Source organism: Dermacentor albipictus, chromosome 1 (assembly GCF_038994185.2).
Source record: "Dermacentor albipictus isolate Rhodes 1998 colony chromosome 1, USDA_Dalb.pri_finalv2, whole genome shotgun sequence".
NCBI classification, from domain to species: domain Eukaryota; kingdom Metazoa; phylum Arthropoda; class Arachnida; order Ixodida; family Ixodidae; genus Dermacentor; species Dermacentor albipictus.
In genome coordinates this window covers 523,062,608-523,086,088 of record NC_091821.1, presented here as the reverse complement: position 1 = coordinate 523,086,088, position 23,481 = coordinate 523,062,608, and the positions used below count along the sequence as shown (strand labels likewise).

Sequence of the window (23,481 nt, the reverse complement as noted above, 5' to 3'; positions counted from 1 at the left end):
CATGAGGCGCATTTGCTTTTAATTGTGGCAGTAACATTGTCAATTGTCCTCGGCCTAGATCGCTGACTGTGTGCAAATTTGTCTAATTTGCTTCACTTTGCTGCTGTTTTTACAGCTTCTGCTTATTTCCTCTGCCTGCACCTTATATTTGTTGTGTTTATCGAGACCTGGCCTGTCTCTGCCTCGTTGAAGACAAATGGACACAAGTACTGGTCGCTGTTGGTTTGTTTGGTTTGCTCAGTCTGAGCATGGTATGTATATAAATTTGCAAAAAGGGTATGCTGCTGCGTCTAACGCAGGTACTGCTCATCTAAAGGTAGATATAATTAGTAGTGGTTTGAGTGATGCACGACACCAGAGAATTATTGTTCTAGAAAGGTGACAAAGCTGGTCGACAAATTTAAGGTGTGGAGAGCTTAATCATTTCAGTGTTCTAAGTTGCCACACATTTAAATTTCAGTTGCAAAAGACATAGTAGAAGAATAATCCAGATGTCTTGAGTCAACAAATTGTAGAGAAAGCATTATAGTGTGAGCTGCCAATGATTGTCATCAGCTCTAACCCATTCTTCTATATAGTCACTGTTGCTTCATTGTCTCTTGCCATCACATGCTTGTTATAAACACAAGATTGAGCTGCGTGATTCCGCTGATTTTTCTCGCTCATAAGATACAAATGCTTTGATTTCGGCTGCCTTGGTGCCTCATGGTAGAAAACGAGTGTTCATTAGCCAGTTGCCAGCTTCTAAGATCATGTGCTTTGTAATGTGGGTGTTTTCAAGGATACTTCACATCTGCCATCATGACTGTGAGTGCTGCTGCCTAGCACTCCCAGGGCTATGCTTAGTACACATGCGCAGCTATCCAAGAAAATTGACATTAGGACAACTGCCGTTGAAGCTCACTTGGGAGAGCATTGCAAGCACAAGGCAGAAAACGTGGGTTCAGCTTCGTTGTCTCTTGTGCAAAGCATTGTGATGATCTGTTTCCTGGCTTCTTCGTACATCCAGTCAGATAGGCTCAATAATAGTTAGTAACGTGCCTTATAGTGGGTCGTTAATCTGGGTCCTTAGTGCAGCAGCCCAATTCTTTACCCATTAGGCTACAGATGCATGCATAGTGGGCCAGATTAATCTCACTGGTTCTCTCGTAGCAGCTAATTCTTTCAGATATAATGTGACACAGAGTTTGGGATTCAGTGGTGGTGGTGGTAAACTTTATTGAAAGGGGGAAGGGTAAAGAGGGACGTGGCTGAGGGTTAGGGCTCAAGTAAGGCCCTGGGCCTGCTTGGCCTTTTTCGCCCAGTCGTTTCAGCTTATTGTTGCGACATTCACAACCACTTTAGCTGCTCATAAAATCATCGAAGTGCATGTAAAGAGCTTCTACGTTGTGTCTGTTAAAAAACATGATCCATCATGCTGCAGCATTATGCACATTAGCTTTGTGTGGAAGCCACAGCTGTTGCAATGTGCTGCACCGCAATGCACTTTGGTTATGTGGAAAAGCTACCATTGTTGCTACGCTCTTTACTGTTATACACGTCAATCTTGTGGCAAAGCCACTGCACTTGCAATGTGCTGCACCTCAAAACATTTCAGGTGTGTGGGAATGCACGTGCTAGATTTGGGCATTTTTAATGCAAAGATTTCTTTCTTCATACAAAGCACTTTGCAGTAGGCAATTTTACGTCCCGACTCGTTTCGGTCTTCTGCATTGAAAACAAATATATGTTACAGTGAGCCCGAACCTGTCTCCCAGCATAGCAACCTGACGCTCTAACCATTTGACCACTGTCGTGCACATACGTCTTGCTCGCCAATGCATAGATGTGTGTATGGGATAGTGGCACGGGTATTACAGTGCATAATACGTGTCAGAGCATGTGTACATATACAAGTTGCTTATCAAACTGAGAGCATGTCAGTCTCTCCCATTCTTCCCTTGTGGCTGGGCTGTCCCCCTCACTGTAGCAGCTAGCACAACATGGACACTGTGCAACATAGTACTACCTTTATGCTGTAATGTTTCTTCACTGGAGTACAAAAAGGAATCATGTAGATCCAACTTACATGTTAAAATCTGTAAAGTGGTTAATCAGAATCTATGAAACATTCATATTTAATGCATTGTTGCAGTCCAAATGATGGAAAGCGTATTTGCCTTGGCAAGCTAGCAGTAGCAGATGTCACAAGCACATTATGCAGGGAAGCCATTCTATCACCTGTAGCTGTGTCTGGGCAGTGAGGGTGAAGGTGACGTGCTTGTTTAGTAAAGAACGTTGACAAGAGGTATATGCACAGAGATATGTGACACTTATCTTAATACTACATGTAAGGCTTGTATACTTATGTCGCAGCGACACATACCCGTTCTACGAGATGGGCCAAGAATACGCAAGTGCCCCTTGGCGCATACTGCATAGGCCAAGTTTTCCACTCGTGAAAACAGCAGCCATTACAAAGTGTTAGGAAAGAGGCCAAGAAACCATGCCTTTGCATTCGTACTCTCCTCACAGAGCTTGTGTCATATTGCAATCACTCGCCATACACAAACACATTGGTCAACACTGCAATGTTTGGAAGAACCTGAACCAGCGCTACAAAGCCATTTACCTGCAATATGCCTCCTATAACATAAATCCCCACTGTGTTTGGAATCTACATATTTTTATTTCTCAGGCATTTGGTGGTAGAGGCCAGTGCATTAGACAGAAATCCTGCTAGACTGCAGCAATGTTGAGAATGTAGTATGAGGTACTCTGTCTGGCTGGAAGTTGAAGATAGAAATTATATTAGTAGTTAAAACATAGTAGCCAGTATTGAAACTTCACATGCACTCAAGGCTTAGCCACATCATGAGAACACGGAAAAGCAGACATACATGGTGGTCACTTGAGCTGGCATTGTGTAGCTTTTCCAACAAGCCCAACTGTACACTGAAGTAAGGCATGTTGTTGGGCTAGTCAGCTCGTAGCTTCAGCAAAATTTTAAACTGTGCGAGGAAGACAGGACATGAACAAAAACATAGATGCATGCACAAAGTGTAGACTTCCGACTGGCTTTGTTTGGTGCAGGTAGAGAGTTTATAAGGTTCTTCAAAATGGCAAAACTATGAACATTCACAAAGAAATTGTGCACGAGGCAGCGACGAAAAATAGCAAGGCCACCTGTGCATTAAGAGCGCAGTAGAGTCCCAATGTGCCCATCTAAGAATTCTATTTCTTTCTTTGATAGGGATCAAGAAAGTGAGCTAACCTAGTTGGCACACCTTTTAGCGACGTGGAATGCCTTGATGACTTCTCTTTCTGTTTTTGAGTTTGCCTTCGAAAGGAATTTATTTTGTTCCACATAAGGGAGGCATCTTTTGCATCTGCAATAGAACATCGGTGGATGTTGTGTGAAACACTTTTTCTATGTTTTTTCACTACCTCAGCAAGGTAACTTTCTTAGTGCTTCATCACGCGATTTCTACAGTCAACTTCCATTAATTCTACCCTCACGAGACCGAAGGGTCGAATTAAGATCTAACACCTGCTGAAACACCGTTGATTCATTTTGCAGTATGTGCTTGAGTAACACACCTCCGAAATGAACGTGCATCAACTTTATATTTGTCCAAAGTATAAAACTAAAGTAGAAATGACTTAACTCCAAACCAAAGTAGAAACCTACGCGTACCTGATTTTTTAGAATGGCAGCCGATTTTCTAAAGTCAGCTTCGCCGTATTACAGCCATGATATGTGCTAAAGCATATTAATGCTACAACCACGGTTTTAGTTTCGCAATCGATTGCACAGCTAGGCAATTTTCGGCTCAATGTCCTTTGAAAACGATAAGTGTTCGTTAGAATCAGATACGTACCACAATCGGACATTGTCAGCTACCGTTACTGCTTGAAAATATTTCTCGGGTGGGTCAAAAATAGGCATTTCAGAGAGGAGATGGCATTTGTTTAACGCATTCACTGTCCCCTAAGCTCTGCTGAGACAGACGCTGCCACTAAAAGGGGTTGGTATTGGGGTCTGGTCAAGTTCGCATTATCCGGCTAATGCCAGTTTTAGGATCGAAATAATGAATGTTTAAGTCCATAGAAATGCATAGGCGCCGACCAGGACCTTCGGCCAGGATCAAATAAGCTGAAAATTTAAATTAACGGGAGTCAGATTATTGGAAGTTTAGTGTACTTCCTTTTCTGTTCTACAAGGACTTGCCATTTTAATATGTAGTTTTCTTCTATAAGTGTGGCAGTGGTGCTAAATTTAGCATTTGTTCCAATCATCCATTGTTCCAAGGACAAGTTACAAAGTAGGGGCATACTTTGAGACTTGAAACATTTGCACATATAAAGGCAGGACACGTTAACAGCTGTCCAATTAACATAAGTTGGCTGTATTGTCAGCATAGCATGTGGTTGCTTTCTTGAAATGTGGTCATCCTGTAAAATAAAGTTTAATTTGTTTCAAATAAATTGCTTAACTATAGCTTGTGTGTTTTCCTGTGCTCTGTGCTGATTGCGCTTCTGAAAGTGCAATGAGTGACTGCAGACTGAAATGCGCAAGGCTTCACTTTATCATGCAAGGAAGCATTTTTTAGCTTGACAAAGGAGCCTTAAACCCTTCCATGCATGCACACTTTCTTGTACAAACATATCAAATGAAAGAGTGATCTCGTGTATTTTAAAGCCTGGCAGTGTTACACAGAGTGAAGTAAAATTTGCTGTTAAGAGGAAGCTTTAGCAGGGGCCCAACTCCGAAACATGTAAAACGCAAAAACGTTTTTCTGAGACAACCCCTAGACCGATTTTAATGAAATTTGTTGCATTTGAGAGAGAAAGTTAAATTCTAGTCACTGCTTGAAGTGGAATTTCGATTTAGGGCCTCAATATTGTTAAAAGGATTTTCAAATATTGGACCGTTCGAAAAAACTAGAAGCACGAAGTTTACAAATTCATAGGTCTGCATCAAGAACAGATATCGCGGTCCTGTAAACGGTATCCATTAGATGATTTAAAGCGGACGAATTCCATATGCCATTTTACATCTTGCGTGAATTTGTTACGTTGGTTACAAGGGTTCTGCAAAAGTTGTATTTCCATATTACTAGAATTTCTTATATTCACGTGCATCATATAAATTTTGTCCGCTTTAGATGTACTATTAGATACAATTCCCAGAATTGTATTATCCTTCTTCGTTGCTGAGTTAGAGTTGTAAACTTGGTAGTTTCGTTTTTTGAAAATGTTTGATTTTTGCCAATATTTAATAAAAAATTTACGACCTCAATGAAAAATTCGAAACCATGTCACTAGATTTTAAGCTTTTCTTTTAAATGCAACAAACCTCGTCAAATTCGGTGCAGTGGTTGCCGAGAAAAATAAATTCTCCTTTTACATGTGTTTAGATAGGAGCACCCGAGCTAAAGTTTCCTCTTAAGTATTGCTGCTAAAACCTCATGTTTGTGTATAGTATGCACATGCAGTGCTGGCCATGCCGTCATAGAGCCCTGAAACAGCTTTCACCACGCTGCTTGCTATAGCATTGCTGTCTTCTGCAACCTGATGGCAAAACTATAAATATCTAAAAAGTTCAGCAGCGCAATTGACAGCTATTTCCGTATGTTTGATGCACTCCTGGCCAGGGACTTTTCATCCTGTAGGCAAAATAGATGGCTGCCTCGGACGCTGTTTTAGAAAGAGTGCAACGTACCTCGAAAGCTTCCTCACAATGCTCCACCAGCAGGTTTTGCCAGCGAGAGTGGAGGGGGCCACAATAATTTGACTTTACATGGTGCGGCACAATACCTTAAAATACTGCTGCTTCTGGCTTTCATTTACTATGACATGCTGGCGCACCTTAACATGGAGCAACCAACCCCATTTTAATAAAATTCTGAATTCTACCTACATGGTGTGGTGTGGCTATCTATGATCACTGTATAAAACCAGGGCAATCAGCATGTCTAAAAAGTACAAAAGCTGGTATAACTAATGAATGACCTGCAGTCATCCGAAATCTAAAGTTGCAAGAATTGGTCAAGCTCAAACACTGCAGCGTTTAAGTAGTCCTGGCACAATATTTTTCTTATGCGTGTGTAGCTGTCATTCAGTTAATTACACTACGAAACTTCAAATTCCTTCTATGCGCAACAAATATATCCTTAACGCAAACATTTAAACATGTGCCAAAGGCAGTGTGGCCACATAATCTGGTGACAGCATTGCATGGTAGGTCACAAACAAATGATGCATGCTGCAGTTGTTCATGCCATTTCAAGCCATGCCATTATTAGGTAATTGAAAACTGAGCATGTTAGGACCACTATGCAGCACAACACTGGTCTTTCTGTCTTGGTGCACACTGTGGAGTGGGTGCATGTTAAAAACCTCAGGTGATTAAAGTTAAGCCGGAGTCCGCAACTATGGCATGCCTCGCAATCGTATCGTGGTTGTGACTTATAGAACAAAAGAATTAAATTACCTTTAATTTAGATGTTTGAGAAGAGTCATAAGAAAATTTATTTAGTGAAGCAAGTCTTGGCACCCATTAAAAATCACTCAGAGCACACGCAGCTTTCAGTGGAATGGTGTGGTCATAAAAGCTGCCATGTGAAACCAGATTACTATAAAAAAGTTCAATCTAAAAGTTTAATGTCAGTGCTCCTTTACATGTAAGCATGAGGGACACATCTTTAAAGGCATCATCTAAATCCTCTATAAGTATTTATTGGTGAATATCAAATGACCATACATCTAAGGAAGTTAGAGGGTGTTATGGTGACAGGAAGTCATAAGATTTTTGTTGTGCACTTTTCCTATGGAGACAATATAGGGCAGTAACAAAATAGTTCGGCCTAGTGAAGAATTCATTCAAGATCCTTGCCAATTTGGCAGGTTCACTATTACTAGAGATAATGAAGGCCAATCACCTTGAAATGCATGCCCAAACATCATCAGCATTGTATCACTTATTTCAAATAACTTTCATTTTGTAATTTTGCCAGATTATATGTTCTCAAAAACCTGCTTGGCCGGTTTCAAGAATTTTTCGAGAACGGTTTGGTTCCATTTGTATGCAGCATTGTCAGTCTTTAGTGAACTAGACCCATCTTTACTAATATGCAATTAAATAGATCAAAGCAGGTGCTGTCGAAGTGCGTGTGACAGAGTGTTTGGAGTGGGCATTCCTGGGTGATGTTGCCAAGAAGGGAGTTGTGAGCTTAATGCACACAGCAGCTATGGCATATGAAACTCATTGGCATACTCATTTTTTAGATAACGCAGGGCTTGCACTGATGCTGGTAAGTCTACTGTAATTTCCAACATATATGGCCCTTGTCATCACAAGTTATTTTTGTTGTCCTACAATATATTCCCTCTGTGTAGGAGCAACATCTCTGCCAAGGACAACAGAAACAGTACGATTGGAAACTGCAGAATTCTCCATCTGCGGAGGTGGCTGGCTGATTGCCGTATAAGATAGTTTGTGAGCTGGCATTGATGTCTAAATCTCAACTCATGTGCAAGCGTACAAAATAGGCTTTGGGATACTTTTACCACAAGCAGAGATTAGAATGACTGTTGCCTGTGACATATGGCACATACTGATGACGAGGGATCGGCTAGGATTCCCTATGAATACAACATCAAATAGCTTTATATTCCCACTAACTTGATAGTACACAATACTGACATGTAACAAAAATAAACAACAAAGTAACTGAAAAGCGAACAGGTCTACTATGATTGAGCCACAAGGGGAAAGATGGAAACATTTATGTTAAATGTATGAAAAATATGTGCTCTAGATGTCATCTTCCCAGCAGCAACAATATGATCATGCACAAACTAGCATTACTCTTCAGGCATACCCCAGGCTGCTCACACCATTTTCTACAAGATTCTAAACCCAACAGGCAAAAGGGGTAGCTGTCAAAATTTCTTTTTCGGCTGAGTACCGTCAGCATAAAAGATGAAAGTTATTCTATTCCATATTCTCACACGAAACACAGCAGTATTGTTACAAGCCATTTTCACACATTGAAGAAGGCATCAGCAATTTGATGAAGACAATTGAAGAAGCACTCTATTGTGTCTTCGTCATTCTAGTTCTGCGCATGCGCAGTATACTTCAGTTCCTTCTTTCCGCTCCCACTTCCCTTCCCACTTCAGGGGATAAAAGCTATCACACGCCCCTAAATAAACGTCCTCTATGTTTGAGCGGTGTGTGCCTCGTAACTGTTCGGGCCGCGTGCCGTGGAAATGCAACAGTGGCGACGAGCCAGGATACGGTGAAAGAAGACCCGGAATCGGCAACCGCGAAGGCAGCCTCGCCGACGACAAGCATGGCTCATCATATGCTCCCTGCATTCAGTGAAAGAAGACCCGGAATCGGCAACCGCGAACGCAGCCTCGCCGACGACAAGCATGGCTCATCATATGCTCCCTGCATTCAGTGAAAGAAGACCCGGAATCGGCAACCGCGAACGCAGCCTCGCCGACGACAAGCATGGCTCATCATATGCTCCCTGCATTCAACGAAGAGACAGATAAGTGGAAGCCGTATCTCATTAAGGCAGATGCCTACTTTGAAGCTAACGGAATCGCCGATTCAGCCAAGAAGAGAGCACTTCTCGTGGCAGCATTGAGCACGCAAACCGTGCAAGTATTAGCCGGCAAGGTCGCACCGCGAGCCCCAAACGCGTTGAGCTTCGAGCAAGTTGTCGAGGTGCTAAACGAGTACTATGATCCGAAGCGACATGAAATAACGGAAAGTTTGAAGTTTTTTAACCGCTGCCAGATGGAAGGGGAATCTGTCACGCAGTTTCTGGTGGAAATACACCGCATAGCCGATAACTGCAATTTCGGCAACGCCCTGGAGCGGATGCTCAGGGATCGTATTGTATGCGGTGTACGGTCAAAGGCCCTACAGAAGCAATTACTGGCGAAGGCCGACCTCACGCTAGCGGAGGCTGAAGCGCTCGCAATTCCAGCTGAAACTGCCGAGAATAAAGCTATGAAAATGTCATCCGAGCTAATGCCTTTATAGAAATTGCAGGCGGCTCGAAAAACGCCCTCCGGAGAAAACGGAAACGCTGAAAAACATCTAGAATGCAGAAGGTGCGGCAGCTCAAAACACGATGATGTCAGTTGCGGATGGGCAAATGCACGTTGCTATCGCTGTGCTATCGCCCATGGGCGGCGGGGACACCTTGCTAAGAAATGTCGGTCACCCTAACCGCGGAAGGTTAGCTACCAGAGCGATGCACGCAAATACACTGGCTATAACGGAAACAACGCCAATGGACGAGGGCTGACGAAGTCCACCTTTGGAAATTGGTTTCGGAACGTAAGAATTTTATTGCGCCGCTAATCCGCCGTTCATTTACATGGGGCGGCGTTCCAGTAGCCATGGAAGTCGACACCGGGTCGCCAGTATGTGTCATTTCTCGGGAACTGTCCATGAAGCATCGAAACCATTGGCCTGCCCTAAAGCCGTCACGTGTGAAGTTGTCTTGCTACGCAGGGCGGTTACCGGTGCTGGGCGACCTGACATTACGTGTGGGCTTCAAAGACGTGCTCGTGGACTGTCCCCTCACAGTGCTCGACTGCGAAGGGCTAAGCCTTTGCGGAAGGGACCTGCTGACGCTGCTGGACAACGCTGGTGCACCGGTGCTACATGTGACACTGGCCTGCGGTGCCACAGAAACGAGCGAAATGGACACCTGCAAGGTTAAGACCATTTTCACAGACTACCAGGACATCTTTACCACGGAACTCGGTCTAATGAAGGGTCCTCCAGCAAGCTTGCACCTCAAAGATCGAGCAATACCAAAGTTTTGTAAGGCGAGATCTCTTCCTTATGTTTACGCGACAAGGTAGCTTTGGAGCTGGACCGACTCGTTTCCCTTGGCATCTTATCGCCAGTCAGCCATTCGGATTGGGCAACGCCCATCGTACCGGTGTTAAAGAAAGATGGCTCGGTGCGTATTCGTGGCGATATTAAAGTTACGTTGAACCCGGTTTGCGCAATCGAACAGTATCCTATTCCTGTAATCGAGGATATGTTCGCAGCTTTAAGTGGCGGTGAATGTTTCAGTATCCTCGACTTGCGCGACGCTTACAGTCAGGTGCCTTTAGACGAAGCCGCACGCAAACTTTGCGTAATCAATACGCACAAAGGCTTATTTTGCTATAATCGGCTTCCATTCGTAATATCGTCTGCACCGTCGATCTTCCAGGGAAAAATCGACACGATTATCAGTGGCTTACTCGGAGTTCAAGCCTATCTTGATGTATCGTGTCCGAGAAGAAAGGTGATAATGGAGAGCGACTGAAAGCCGTCTTAGAGCGTTTTCGGGATCATGGGGTTAAGTTACGCCATGACAAATGTAAATTTAGACAACCGGCAGTTATATACCTCGGACATCGCATTGACGGCGAGGGCCTTCATCCAATAGAAAACAACGTGGAAGCCATCATGCGCACACCTTATCCAAGGAACGTGACCGAAGTACGGGCATTTATCGGAATGTTGACTTTCTACGCGAAATTTTTGCCAAACATGTCAACGTACTTAACACCGCTGCATGAACTATTGGAAAAGAACGCACGGTGGTAATGGAACGCACCGGAAAAGGCCGCCTTCGATGCAGCAAAAGAAAGTCTGAAAAATGCGCCAATTCTTCTACATTTCGACCCTGCAAAGGAACTCAAGCTAGAGTGCGGTGCGTCTTCACTGGGTGTCGGAGCAGTTCTGTTTCACTCTATCAACAACGTAAATAGACCGATAGGTTTTCGCTAAAGAACACTGACCCAAGCAGAGCGGAACTACTCCCAGTTAGAACGCGAAGCGTTGGCTTTTGTTTTCGTTGTAACAAAATTCCGGGACTATCTTCTAGGGCGTGAATTTACGTTGTTTACGGATCATCAACCACTCGTCAGCCTGCTGAGACCCGACCGCCAGACGCCAACTATGGCGGCTGCGCGAATTCAGCTCTGGGCGCTGTACCTTGGAGGCTACAAATACAAGCTTCAGTATGTTCCTGGGAAACAACTACTGAACTCGGATGCCCTCAGCACACTACCACAGCAGACCACCGGAGACGGAGGTGAAGGTGAGCCCGCGGAGTACGTACTCGCACTCGAAAGCTAAGATGAAGGTGTGGTCTCAACGCGTGAACTAAAGAACCTAACGGCCGTCGACCCGACATTGCGTAAGGTTAATGATTACGTGTTACGCGGTTGGCTAAAACGCAAGACAAACATAAAGCACGGTTTAGCACCTTATTATGAGCGTAGGATAGAATTGTCCTTGGCCCACGACCTCGTGTACTGGGGAAATCGCGTCGTCATACCAAGTGAGGCCAGAGAGCGTTTTCTACAACTTCTTCACGAAACCCACCAAGGATCATCGGCTGTGAAAGCCGTGGCACGCTCCCTATTTTGGTGGCCAGGACTTCACCGCGACATACAGCAGCGCGCGGCCAACTGCGGGAATTGCATAGCAAATTTACCTATGCCACCGGCCGCACCTCCTATAACCTGGCCGAAGACGGAACAACGGTGGTCTCGGATTCATATCGACTTCGCAGGACCCGTAACCGGGAAGATGGTCCTAGTTGTAGTGGACGCGCACTCCAAATGGATAGAAGCGAGTCCTATGAAGCATGCAAATGTGGAAAGTACAATAAGGGCTCTGAGGAGCATATTTGCCCGTTTTGGTGCGCCACGTACAATAGTATCGGACAACGGCACACAGCTCACGAGTAAGGCATTTGCTACATTTACAGCAAAAAATGTCACGCATCTGTGCACGGCACCTTTTCATCCACAGTCAAACGGAGCTGCTGAAAGGGCGGTGCGAACGATTGGTACGGCTACTGTTCAGTTATAGACGAACACCTCTGAAGACTGGGAAATCGCGTTCAGAGATGTTCCTCGGGTATCAAATAAGATCACGTCTAGACACCTGCTTCCCTGTGACTGTTGCAGGTCCAACTGAGGGGAGCCACGATTGGACACTGCCGCCAGACAGCAGCGTGTACGTCCGCAATTACGGAAAGGGAGAGAAATGGATCCCTGGTCGTGTCCAATCGGTGACCGGAGCACGAATGGTAACCGTAGAGACTCCCACTGCCATGTCAAGCGCCACGTCGATCAGGTGCGCCGCCGCTCGGATTCATCACCAAGGTTTCCGGATACGACTGCTCGTGGTCCAGGGTCCAACCGGACGCCAGGTCCCAGCACGGCCACCAATGCAACCACTTCCTTGGAAGCGGCCGCCCCAGTTAATTCTCCACATGCAGCCCAAATTGCGGACGACAGCATTCGACCTCGCACCCCTCCTCTCCCAAATACATTGAGTCCGGCCGAAGCTTCGCAGCAAGTCCTGCGCCGGTCAACGAGGCAGCGCAAGCCAGTGCAACGGTTCCATTTTTTGAGGAGAGGGCAGTGTTGTGTCTTCGTCATTCTAGTTCTGCGCATGCGCAGTATACTGCCGTTCCTTCTTTCCGCTCCCACTTCCCTTCCCACTTCAGGGGATAAAAGCTATCACACGCCCCTAAATAAACGTCTATGTTCGAGTGGTCTGTGCCTCGTAACTGTTCGGGCCGCGTGCCGTGGAAATGCTACACACTCATGTTCTTATTTCCATCGCAATACAAACCTACACTTGGTCACATGAAGGTTCATGTGCCAAATTCAACCGTGTACTGTTATGAGGCACATGGAACAGATATTCCAAGGAAGTGAAATATTTGTAATGCAGTTATTGTTGGTGTCTAAACAATTTGGCCAGTCAGAAGGGCAGTGCGCTAAATAAAAAAAAGAAACCTACAGGCCCACTATGCAATGCTTTTGCCAAACTATCCAAAACATCAATGTGTGCAAGTCCACAATGACCAGGAAAAGAAGTAAACAAATTCCTTGAAGATGGAATGAAAAAGACATGTTGCGACAATTGAGAAATGAATTCTTTGTACTTTCTAGTGGCACATGGATAGACAGTCAGTGGGCACATTTTGATTTTGAACTCATGGCAGTGCTGCAGGGGCAACTACCGTACCACACTTATACTTCCGAGAAGCGTGGCTTACAATGCTGAGTGGGAAGGGAAACTTTGCAAATACTTCTTAAGAAGTTCAAGCATCTGACCAATAAATAGTTGAGCATGACTAGGGGAAATATATTCAATTTCACAAATAGCACCATTCCAAAAGAACTGGCACACTGCATTGATTTCTCAGGTGACAACTACTTTTCTAAAAGCCTCTCTGCACGTTAATGCAACCTGAGGCAGCTTAAATCTAGGTCACATGGAATCGAAAAATACAGCGGCGAGTGTAACACTTAAATTTGATATCTCGCGAACATGAGCGAAAACTTCAATTTGAAAAGGTTTGCTCGAAAGGAAAACTCACGGCCGTAACCCTGATGCCTATCGCCAGTTGTGTTAATAAAAAAAAAAACATCACGATGCATAGACACATCGTCGATATTTGAAGCAGATCGTTAGTGGATATCAAGGAACGTGCACTGGAAAAGAGCGAAACATGTAACCGCCTGACCGACGGAAGTAAGGCTCACAGGATAAGTTTTCTCTACCTACACCGATAATGCAGCGCGTATTGTGCAATTAAATCGACCGTAATGCGCAGCATTTACCGCACTCGATTGAAGTCGCCATCGCAGCGACGCGCCCATTTCACGACCACGAAAAACAAGGTATTCACGTAAATACAGCGGCGGCTTACCAGTCGGCAAGACCCTAACTCGCATATGACGAAAGCAAATGTCACGGAGTCCAAGCCCACGATTGCTCAAGTCGAACTGCGCTCGCACGAATATCGCGCACGTATACGCTTTCAACCCGCACGGAAGCGCGCGCGGAACCTCTTGCAGCCGACACGACAGCAATGGCTAATCTACGTTCGAGAATAGCTCTTTGAAAAAAGTGAAAACAAGCAACACTGTGACGTCACATCCTGCGAGAAAGAATTGTTCTCCTTTCTCACCTTCTCTCAGCTCACGCATGCGCAGCGACCACGGAGCGCTGGGGGGCGATGTTCAGGTGTAGAAGCGAAATGTCATACTAAAAAGCTGCGGCCACGCACGGAAGTGACGTCACAGTTATGATGACGTTTTTAAACAAGTATGGAGTGTTCCGGTTTATAGTTTTGCGCGCGCTGCTGGAGTAGGATTCTAGCCACCCTAGCTGGAGCTGCATCAGCTTTTCAGCTTGGCTAAAACACAATTTTACGGTTTCTTACTGTATTGTGTGCTAGCATGTTCTAGTTGCGCTGGAAGAACCGGATGGTGTTCGAGCTTGCGATCTCGAGCGACACTTGGGCGCGACGCTGGAGCAGCTCATTTCCTTATTCTGCTATTCTGCATTTATTCTGCATTTCCTTATTCCTGATGCCTTGCAGCGCGTTTATGGTTGGTAGTGTAAGCTATACTGTTACCGTTTTTCAGTGCTGTTGCTCTTCTTTGTTGTATTTGTTGTTGAGAATGGGGCACATATGGGCTCTCAGTTTGGCAGCACTTTTTTCTCTTATTGTAAAAACGTTTAAACTCGTCCTAAGCACTTGTTGCTGCAGTTGCCGCTTAGCGTTGTGCATCGATCGCCAAAAAAAGTGTTTCATCCTTCATAGGATTGCTGTTGCAGATATTGCCTAAGTAAGTGAGCTGTTGCAATTTTTAAATGGCACTCGATGTCGCATTTACCTCTAATGTTTCTTGTCTTGTATGTTCATACTGTTTCCTCGTTTATCTCGGATTTTGGCAGCTAGCGAATCGCGACTTGCTTGAGCACCTGCTCGCCACAGTTCAAAAGGCGCATGTTGAGCAACTCCATCTAAACTACGAAGACAAATATTGCACAGCGTGGCCCAGCCACTCGTAGTTCTACTGTGGCTCAATTTTGTTGTAAAGCTTGACTGTCTTGACGACCAAGAAATTTTCTTAAATTTTTGCCACCTAGTTTGCTAAGCTGCTATTTAGTATTGCTTCTTTTGATGGCGCTATGCGAGGTACCAGGTTTGCGCAAATGTCCCTCGCAACTTGTTTGCAAACACGATGTCGGTTCATTGCAGGAACCTGCATAAGGTTATAGATGTGAGATGCACGCTAATATGACCGGTGTGGGTTTGAAGGTCCATGCATGCCACTCAAGCAAATGCCAAGTTTCCATTGTATGAATCTTCCTTGACTTCGCAGGGCTTGTTTGGTTAATCCTTTCATCTGTGCAACAGAATGCTCATAGGTCTTGAGCCTTAGCCTGATCCTCTTGTCCAACAAAAAAAATCTTTTAGGCATTGCATTAGGGAATATCGTCACCCAGCTATGGCAACTAAAACAGTTTAGCACCGACAGATTGGGAAAAAACGTCAGCCTTTAGGGAACGCCACATAGCGTCGAGGAGTGAAGACGTGTTTACGCCGGCTCCGCGAACAACTATGTATTCTGGTGGTTTTTCTGGCAACATGATCTGCGAAAGTGCTAAAATCGATTTTCGGAACTGACAAGGACCCGGTGGACAATTGTCTGTGCCTGTGAGTGGATTTTTAGTGATTTTACGGCTAAAAAACTGTGACCGGAGCACAACGCCGCGCTAAGCCTCACCTCAGCTTCGGCATCGCCAGGGCCGTGGACGGCGTCGACGGGCAACCCCAAGCCAGCGGCGGCTCCCAGAGAAGCGGCGACATGGAAGTGACGGTGGAAGGAAACGAAAAGGATCCTAAGGGATCTGACAATGAAGGATGGTTCACCGTTTTGGCGAAAAGGAGGCAGAAGACCGTGCCAGTTGGCGCGGAGACGACGCTCGGACGCTCGGCGGACGCTCGGCGCGACGCGCTCAAGAAGGGAGCAGGGAAGAAGGAAGCGGAGCTATCGGTAGCATCGAACCTACCGAGACTGCCTGCCACGGGCTGGAAAGTGACTCTACGACTACGAGAAGGCCTCTCGGGGCTTCAGAAGGCACCGGAAGTCGGCCTCGGAAGAGCAGTGCGATAAAGCGCGGGCGTCAGCCTACAAGAAGCCAAGGGAGACCGCTTCGTGATAAACACCAAACAAGGTACGATCATCTACCACACGTTATCTATGGAAAATGCTAAAAGAATAAGCAAGATAGATAAGATCAGAATCGGAGATAAGGACTACGGGGTCGTCACGTACGTGAACGCACCGGAAAGCTGTGGGCGTGGAGTTATTCACGGCATAGAGGAAATGTACTCCGATAAAGAAGTCCTAAGCAACCTCAACGAGGACGAAGACAATCCGACAATTCTAGAAGCAAGAAGAATGGGCAAAACCAGAACTTTCCTCCTAACTTTTGACGACGAGGAAGTTCCACGCAAGGTTTTCTTCATGGGCGCTATTCTACGGTGCTTCTTATACAAGAAGAGGTACGAAGTATGCTACAAGTGTGGAGGACTCGGGCATAGATCAGACGTGTGTGACAATGACGAACCGAGGTGTAGAGGCTGTGGGGTAACCAGACCACAAGAAGGACATCAATGCGAACCGCAGTGCCAGCTCTGCGGCAAAAACCACATCACCGGGGATAAGAAGTGCAGGAATTTATTCCGCACCCCATACATCGTGAAGAAGCAAAAACAAGCGGCCGAGGAGGCGAACCAAGAGGAACTTCGTAAAAGCAGGCCAAGCGAGAGATCGAGCAGCATGACCAGGAGCCGCTCGGAGTCCTTCCCGAGGCTACAGACGCCGCAACACCAGACACAACAGAAGGAAACAAGTAACAAGGTGAGCTGGTCAGACAAAGTCTCCCAGGATTCAGACAAGGATAGAGAAAACCAGGAGCTAAAAGCGCTTATTAAGAGGCAGGAAGAGCAAATCAGAATACTGATTGACGACAGGAAAAAGGAGAGAGAAGAATTCTTGAAGATAATCGAGGAGATGAAAAAAGAGAAGGGTGGGAACAGTAAGACACAGGAAGAGAGTGTAGGGGACAAAGAGCCCAAAACAGATCGGCCCCCGCTCAAAAAGAAGAGAACGGGAGAGACAGAGTCAGACAGTAAGATGGACAAAGTTACTCAGGATATTACTCTGATGAACGGAGCTATGATGCAATTCATGGAACAAACTCGAGCGGAATTTGAAAAACGCGACATCGCCCTCAAAGCAGAATTTGACCAACGCGATTTCGCTTTAAAAGCTGAATTCGATTGGTTTAGAACACAATTAATTAACATTCAAAATGCATTGGCAAAATAACACGATCTGGCAGTGGAATTGTAGGGGCTTCCTGAAAAAGAGAGCAGTCCTACAAACATTCCTAACTAACATCGATAAACCAGACGTCATTGCGTTGCAAGAGTGTGGGAAAAATGCAAAATTGGCCGGCTACACAGCCTACACTGGGCAAGGAGATAACCGGCAGACAGCTATTTTAGTTAAAAGAAACTTAGCAGCAGTCCTACACGAGACTGAGACAAATAATATTGATCACGTCCTAATTGAACTAGTACCGAGGAAAAGAAAAGATAGGAGCCTATACGTTCTCAACGTATACAGCTCTCCTAAGCAAAAAAAGAATTGTGGCTTCGATCAGCTCATCGAAATGTCCAAAAACATTGCAGGCAACAGCCCCATAGTCATAGTCGGAGACTTTAACGCGCAACACACGGCTTGGGGGTACAAAACCTCGCAACCAAAAGGCAGGGAATTATGGGATACTATCTCCAAGCATGGACTAACCCTACTAACAGATCCTCAAACTCCGACGAGAAAAGGAAATAGCGTTTCCAGGGACACCACACCGGACCTTACTCTCATAGGGGGACACATAACCGCACGATGGTGTAACACGGGAGAGGACTTGGGAAGCGACCACAGAATTATAGAGACGGTGGTAGAACATGGCATACCAACTCCCAAACCCAAAAAGATCGAAGCAGTAAATTGGAATCTTTTTAGGGAGAAATGTGCCGAAAACGAGGAGCTCAAGGATGTAGGCAGTTGGAGCAAAGCACTCTTGGAAGCGGTTGAAGAGGCCACCGAGAAGGTGGAGGCAGACGAAACGCAAGAGGTAGTAGACCGGAAACTGGTCGGATTATGGAGGAAAAAGAAGCAGCTAGAGCAAACATTGAAAGAGAATAGAAGCAATAGAAACATTAGGAGGGCATTAGCGAACCTGAACGGAGAGATTGAAGAATACGCACTCGAACTTACGAAACGAAATTGGAATAGCATATGTGACCAGATGGATCACAATATTGGTAAATCAAATGCATGGCAACTATTGAGGCACCTACTAGATCCCCAAAGCAGCAAATCAGAGACACATAGAAACATGCAGGAACTAGTGTATAAATACGAAGGCAGTAACAGACAATTGTTCGCTGAAGTTAAGGCTAGATATCTTAAATGTGGTCCGCAACAAACACTGCCGGACTACAAAGGGGAAGAGAACCCCCTCTTGGACAGCCCCGTCACCGTAGGAGAAGTCAGGGCCGAGCTGAATCGACTAAGAACGAAAACAGCTTCAGGAACGGACAGAATCAGCAATCGGATGTTGAGTAACCTCGATGACAAGTCAATATATAGTAAACCTAACAAATTTTATGCAAGAGTGTTGGGACAAGGGTAAAATCCCCAAAGAATGGAAGGAGGCTAAATTAGTCCTAATTCCAAAACCGGGGAAAAAGCTCAGTCTCGAAAACCTCAGACCAATATCCCTCACGTCATGCGTCGGGAAACTAATGGAACACGTGATACAATCTAGAATTAGCAGATACTTGGAAGACCAAGACATGTACCCTGACACAATGATAGGCTTCAGAACACACCTATCTGCGTGCGATGTCATGCTACAGCTTAAAGAGCAAATTATCGACCACCAAACGAAGGACACGAAAGCCATCGTTGGCTTAGACGTGGCCAAACCATTTGACAACGTAGACCACAAGGCAATCTTAGAACAATTGAATAGCCTAAACGTAGGGAGACGTACCTACGAGTATATAAAGGACCTTCTAACTGACAGAACAGTAACGGTCAGTCTAGGGGGTAACGAGGAGAAAGGGATAGAGCTCAGCAATAAGGGGACACCGCAGGGCTCGGTGCTTTCACCCACTCTCTTTAACATAGTAATGATGGGACTCCCGCACAAACTTAAGGACTTACGGGGTCTAGAACATACGATCTATGCGGACGACATCACCCTATGGATAAATAGAGGAAGTGACGCCTACATAGAAGAAACGCTGCAAAAGGCCATCAATAGAATTGAAGAGCACTTAGAAAAAGCCGGACTTAAATGTTCAGCTACGAAGTAGGAGGCTCTCTTCATCAGTCCACAGAAAATGCGAAAGAAAATTCCTAACCACGGGATAAAACTCACGGTTAATGGGGACGCAATTCCAAACGTAAAAGCTATACGAGTGCTGGGCATGCACATTCAGGACAATCTAAGAAATACGGAAACGATTAAAAAGCTTGAAATGAGCGTGAGCCAAACTTGTCGACTCTTAAGAAGAATCGCCAACAAGAAGGCAGGCATGAGGGAGGCTAACCTATTAAGGATAGTACAGTCCTTCGCGATCAGCAAGATCACATACGCAACGCCGTACCTTAAACTAACAAGGGCCGAGAAAAACAAAATAGAAATCCTCATCAGGAAAGGAGTTAAAACAGCCCTAAATAATAATAATAATAACCTTTATTTATTTCCATCAACGTGATGGGGGAGGTAAGGGAAAAAAAGCTGTAACAGACAGCTTGACTAGTTTGCTTGACAGCTTGACTAGTTTGACCTTCCACCATGCACCTCTACGCACAGGTTATTAAACTTGGGCATTTCCAACACCCTAGAAGAGTTGATCGAAGCCACACTAGTCTCCCAGCAACAGAGATTAATGAGAAGCAGAGGTGGTCTGAGACTTCTAGAGAAACTATAGGATACAAAACTACCAACAAAGTAAGAAACACGGGAGCCATTCCGTCGCAAATCAGAGATCGGATACGCATACCACCACTCCCGAAGAATATGCATCCCAGTCACTATCAGGATAGGAGGAAAGACAGGGTTAAAACGCTACAAAAATCACTAGATAAAAAGCAAGGGGTTTTCTACACGGATGCAGCAGAATATGAAAGCAGACAAGGTTTTGTCTCAGTGACGACACAGGCTAACGGTGAGAACTCAAAGAGCTGCAGTACCCCGCAAAACAGAGTGGAGGTTGCAGAGGAGGTGGCCATAGCCCTAGCTTTGACTCAAAAAGGGGTCAAAATCATAGTGTCAGATTCCAAGACAGCCATCAGGAATTATACCGCAGGGAGAATCTCCAAAGAGGCGTCCAACATATTGGAGAAAGGACCAATTCCAGAAGAATTAGTAAACCTTATATGGACTCCTGCCCACGAAGGCTTGCCCGGCAACGAGAAAGCGCACGCATTGGCCCGAGAGCTTATTTACCGGTACACCAATGCAGCCTCTCCAGCCAGTGAGCCCCTACAAAAAGAAGAAGGCATAAACACTTACAGCGAAATTCTCGCTTATTATAGAATGGGAAGGAAAGCACTGCCAGAGGCGCATAAGAAACTAAGTAAGCAAGAAGAAATAACATGGAGGCAACTGCAAGCGGGGGTGATCTGCAACCCCTACATACTGAAGAGATGGCACAATAACATTAAGAACATGAACTCCAAACACTGCGGGGCAAAGGCGGACATGATCCACATAATATGGACATGTCCTAGATACCGTAAACCAGACAGGGATAGACAATCCTGGGAGACTTTAATGACCAGCTCGAAGGAAGATGATCAAAGAGAAGTCATCCGCATGGCCCTGGACACCGCTGAGCTCCAAGGAGCATCAGCCAGCTGAAAAGGGAGGAGCAATCCGAAGAGACAGGAAGACTCCTGACAATTCGGGGCTCTTTTTGCGGGTGCAAATAAGCGTTATTTCTCTCTCTCTCTCTGAGCCTTTAGCGATGGCTGGTCCTCGGAGAGCCCGCGCGCAACCGCGAACTTCGTCGTTCTCGCCTTAAGGGTCCCGTGTCAACACGTGCAAACTTATTTCGCGTCATTGCTCCCCTCTCAAAAGCGACCGGCCCGGTCGCTTCAAGGGCAGCGGGCGCGCACTATGGGCAAAAATGCCAACATGAAAAGACAAAAAAAACATACAGGAATGTATACAATGCTAAAGCGGTTTGTGAGGGTTGCTTAGCCCTGGCGTGCGTAGTACGGCTTCATCCGTACTACGTGGACGACTTCAGCACGGGGACGGCGTCGGTTCACACCAGGATCAGAGCTTTGAGGCACCACCTCGTAGTTCACATCACTGAGGCGGCGTACAGCTTCGTAGGGGCCGAAGTAGCGGCGCAACAATTTCTCTGAGCCCGCGGTGTCGGTTAGGTGTCCACACCCATACGCGGTCGCCTGGTAAGTACTGGACATTCCGTCGGGTCCAGTTGTAACGGTAGGCGTCGGTATTCTGCTGGGTGCGGATGCGATTCCGAGCAAGCTGGCGAGCTTCCTCGGCTTTCTCAACGAAATCTTCAGTGGTGTCATTCCTTGTGGTTCCGTGGTCTACCGGGAGCATGACGTCTAAAGGGGTGGTAACGCGACGTCCGTAAACAAGCTCGAATGGTGTAAACTCGGTGGTCTCCTGCACAGCGGTATTGTAAGCAAACGTGACGTATGGCAAAATTTCATCCTATGTGTTGTGTTCCACAGCAATGTACATGGAAAGCATGTCTGCTAATGTTCTGTTTAGGCGCTCTGTTAAGCCGTTAGTTTGGGGATGATAGGCTGTGGTCTTTCGGTGGTCGGTGTGCGTCAGGGTGACGACTTGCTGCAATAACTCCGCTGTAAACGCTGCACCGCGGTCAGTAATGAGTACAGCGGGTGCACCGTGGCGACGCACGATGTTGTGGACGAAGAAGCTGGCGACTTCAGCAGCTGTTCCCCGCGGCACAGCTTTCGTCTCCGCATAGCGAGTTAAATAGTCAGTTGCCACGATTATCCACTTATTTTACAAGGATGACGTGGGGAACGGCCCAAGAACGTCCATTCCAACTTGCTGGAACGGCGCCGGAGGGGATCCAAAGGCTGAAGGAGGCCGGCAGGCTTGACGGGTGGAGCTTTGTGCCTCTGACAGTCACGGCACGTTCGCACATAGCGCTGAACCGACGAAAATAGGTGCGGCCAATATTATTTTTGCCGTATGCGCGCTAATGTCCTCGCGACGCCTAAGTGGCCGGCACAGGGATCGTCGTGACACGCCTGTAAAACTTCCTCGCGCAGTGCCGTCGGAACGACGAAAAGGAACGTTTCCTGGCTGTTCTCGAAATTTTTTTGTACAGGACATCGTTTCGCAGGCAGCACGACGTCAATCGACGTGAAAGTGGGCGTGGGACAACAACGTCAGCTCCCTCGAGATATCGGATGACTGGAAGCAGCTCAGAGTCGGCACGTAGATAGTCAGCCATGCGCACCACGTCGACGACACCAAGAAACGGTAAATCTAGCTCCAAGTCGGAGGATCTCGAGGGAATAGGAGAACAGGACAAGCAGTCAGCGTCGCTATGCTTATGGCCGGATCTGCAGACAACAGTTATGTCGTATTCCTGAAGGCGGAGGCTCCAACGAGCGAGGCGACCTGACGGGTCTCGTAGATTGGCAAGCCAGCAGAGCGAGTGGTGATCACTGACCGCTCGAAATGGCCGGCCGTATAAGTAGGGTCGGAACTTGCTGATGGCCCACACGACTGCTAAGCATTCTTTTTCGGTCGTTGAATAATTAGCTTCTGCTTTTGTCAGACTACGACTCGCGTACGCAATTACACGTTCTGCGCCCTCTTGCCATTGAACCAGAATGGCCCCGAGTCCTACGTTACTGGCATCGGTGTGTATTTCAGTTGCCGCGGTGTCATCAAAACGCGCCAGCACTGGAGCGGATTGAAGACGTTTACGCAATTCGGTGAAGGCCTGCTCTTGTTCTTCCGTCCACGCAAAGGGCACATCTTGTCGCGTCAGTCTCGTGAGCGGTTCAGCAATCATTGAAAAGCCTTCAACGAAACGACGGTAGTAAGCGCAGAGGAACCGCTGAACAGCCTTTTTGTCTTTAGGACGAGGAAACTCGACAACGGCAGCGAGTTTTTCTGGGTCTGGTCGTACTCCTTGGGAGCTGACCACGCGGCCTAGAAATTTGTGTTCCTGGAAGCCAAAGTAACATTTTTCAGGCTTGATGGTGAGGTTGGCCTTGCGTATTGCGGTAAGAACACTTCGTAGCCGGGCGAGATGTTCATCGAACGTGCTGGAAAACACAACAAAGTCGTCTAGGTACACTAGACACGTCTGCCACTTTAGTCCAACAAGTACAGTGTCCATCATTTGTTGGAATGTAGCAGGAGCGGAACAGAGACCGAAAGGCAGTACTTTAAATTCGTACAGCCCATCGGGAGTCACGAAGGCGGTTTTCTCACGGTCACGCTCGTCCACTTCGATTTGCCAGTAGCCT

The 23,481-nt window shown here is 46.3% G+C and overlaps 1 long non-coding RNA gene across 1 annotated transcript; it reads left to right on the top strand.

Moving 5' to 3' along the window:
- Positions 1-8,220: 8,220 nt before the first annotated feature.
- LOC139059988 (uncharacterized) lies at positions 8,221-12,626 on the top strand. Its single transcript, XR_011514544.1, has 2 exons — positions 8,221-11,111; positions 11,989-12,626. It is a non-coding gene; the product is annotated as an uncharacterized lncRNA (long non-coding RNA).
- The last annotated feature ends 10,855 nt before the right edge of the window (positions 12,627-23,481 follow it).